We start from the raw sequence: 2283 nt of genomic DNA, 5'->3' as shown, positions 1-2283 counted from the left end.
TGAAAAAAAAGGTTTATTTCCATTTTTTATTTATTCAAATTACACTCTGAATAAATAAATCTACATAATCCACCTCCCTGTTAGACAACTTGCAGTAACATTTGCCAAGAGAAAGACAGGCTTTTCTGATACTAATGCATAAAACATGCTGAATAAAAAAATTAAAACAAATCATATTGTGTAAATAGCTGATGTGGAACTCTGGAAAGAATAATAGAGGTACTGATGAATTACTCAGGATTGTCTTGTTCAATTATTTCTAACATGTTACCATTTAAGGGTATATTTAACTAAAGATTTTAATAGAGACAGTCATATCCCAAACCACTGAAATCTATAGGAATTTTTTCCCTTGAATTTCCATGCAACAGGCATGTAGATCTCTCTGCTGAAGCACACAATATTATCAGGCTCTTGATCTTGGAAAACCAACCTATTCAGCATGTAGCTGGTGTACTGTGCAGGGGCTGCAGCTCCAAGAAAGCAGATCCCTTATGCTGTTTTGGGAATGTAGGAAGTGCCTTCCCCAATTTGATCAAAAGTAATCCTTGCTCTGTGCATCCTGTGTCCATGTGAGATACAGGCTTGGTGACTGTAAAGGTTGCTGCCAGTCTTGGGACAGGGGAAGGATCAAACAAAAATCACTGGCAGTATGCTCTTTAGAGGTATCCATGGCCTTTCCCCACTCTAACTGCATAGGGTAGATGCTGAAAGGCAACTCTTATTCTTTACGGTCCACTCAGAAACTATCAAGCTCTGATCATGCTTGGAGCTTGGACACCCTCCTGCAAATTTTCCACATTGGAAAATCTGTTCTGGACAGCTGAATCCTTATGCTATTTTCCTTAAAGAATTAAAACTATTCCATGGGGCTGGGTCCACCAAAAGGCTTGAGTAGTATAAACTGCATCATCACATTTTTACATGCTGTGATGCTTTGTGGAATTTGAAGATATCTTTTCTCAGTGCAGAGATGTAAGTTCCTCAAATGCTTCCTGGAGGCAGTGAAGTGTGGGATATACAAAGCCTACAGACTGGAAGCTACCTAAGAAGGCCAGTAAGAAACCTTAAGAAAATATGATTTAATCCCGTGCCTCTGCTGAGAAATCCCAGCCACAAGATTGGCACTAAAAACTGTGTTTTCTAACAGCTACCTGCAGGAGAATAAGTTCTTTCTATTTGCTTACTGTATAGTCTGGTTGTTAGGAACATACATCTGGGATATGGTATGTCATACCCATCCACCAGCTGCCAGGAGATTCTCCTTGGTAGGCTATTTGCTGTTGCAGACAGAGTTGTTTACTTGTCAAATCTGCTCCACCATGTGTGAAAATACCTGTATATACTTTGGAGGAGTTTGATCCCCAAACAACCAGCAAACACTTGGCATTCACACCAGGTCAAATCCAACTTGGACATAGTGGAAATCTGAAGGTAAGCCTGTTGCCTTGCCCTCTGGGAACTTTTTTTGCAAGGTCTAGCAGGCTGGCTTGGAGAATGCCTCCCAGATCAGGTCCTTCAGGCAACAGAGGATGGGCATACCTTGATGAGAGAAACACAACATGCCAGATACCTATGCCCTTGGAGATCTTACTAGCAGAGAGTTAAAGCATTTGGGAAATGACAGTGAGGTCTGCATTCATGCATTCATCTCCTAAAAAGGCTAGGCAAGCTAATGAAATTCCAGGCTTACAAAACCTGTGGTATTGGATTTAAACCAATGGATTCAGAGTTTTTATTTTTAAAATCATAATTTTAATGCAATCTTACAAGTAAAGTAGGTAAATCTGAAACAAATTTTGTGCATATTTCTAAGCTAATTTCTAATTGCTTTGGCTACAAACTTTTCTCATGTTTAAACAAGAGCCAAGCTCCTTATTTAATGACAAAACTCCAGAAACCACAAATTTAAGAGAACCATCAAAAATTTGAGATTCATAATAAAGGAGGAGATTTGGACACTACAGATTTTTGTGGCAACACAAGATTAAGTCTGGGTAACTGGTGATACAGGAATACTCATCTCCACAGGTGGGAAATGCATAGGAGGCCTCAAATCCAAGACTGATTCTGGTCCGACTCTACATCAGTAAGGCACTGCTTCAGGAGTCCTTGATTTTACTTGTTTCACTGTGCAGCGGCCAGCCATATTCTCTTGGGAAGTGCAGATTCTTCTTTTCATGGGCATTCCAGAGCTTCCTAACCAGCAGCTTGGGAGAGAAGGAAGAGAAAGAAGGGGCGGAAAGAACTGTTGAATCTTTTCTCTACAGCAGATATGTAGGG

General features: G+C 40.2%; 1 long non-coding RNA gene across 1 annotated transcript in view; it reads right to left on the bottom strand.

Annotated features, from left to right (window-relative positions):
- Nucleotides 1-2283, bottom strand: part of LOC108445446 — a 3868-nt gene continuing 1585 nt past the window's right edge. Inside the window, exon 2 of the long non-coding RNA XR_001860298.1 lies at nucleotides 1-2210. This is a non-coding gene — a long non-coding RNA (uncharacterized LOC108445446). The remainder of the gene's footprint in view (nucleotides 2211-2283) is intronic.

This window comes from Corvus brachyrhynchos, unplaced genomic scaffold, assembly GCF_000691975.1.
Source record: "Corvus brachyrhynchos isolate BGI_N302 unplaced genomic scaffold, ASM69197v1 scaffold142, whole genome shotgun sequence".
In the NCBI taxonomy this organism is placed as follows: Eukaryota; Metazoa; Chordata; class Aves; order Passeriformes; family Corvidae; genus Corvus; species Corvus brachyrhynchos.
This window is presented reverse-complemented; position numbering and strand designations above follow the sequence as displayed.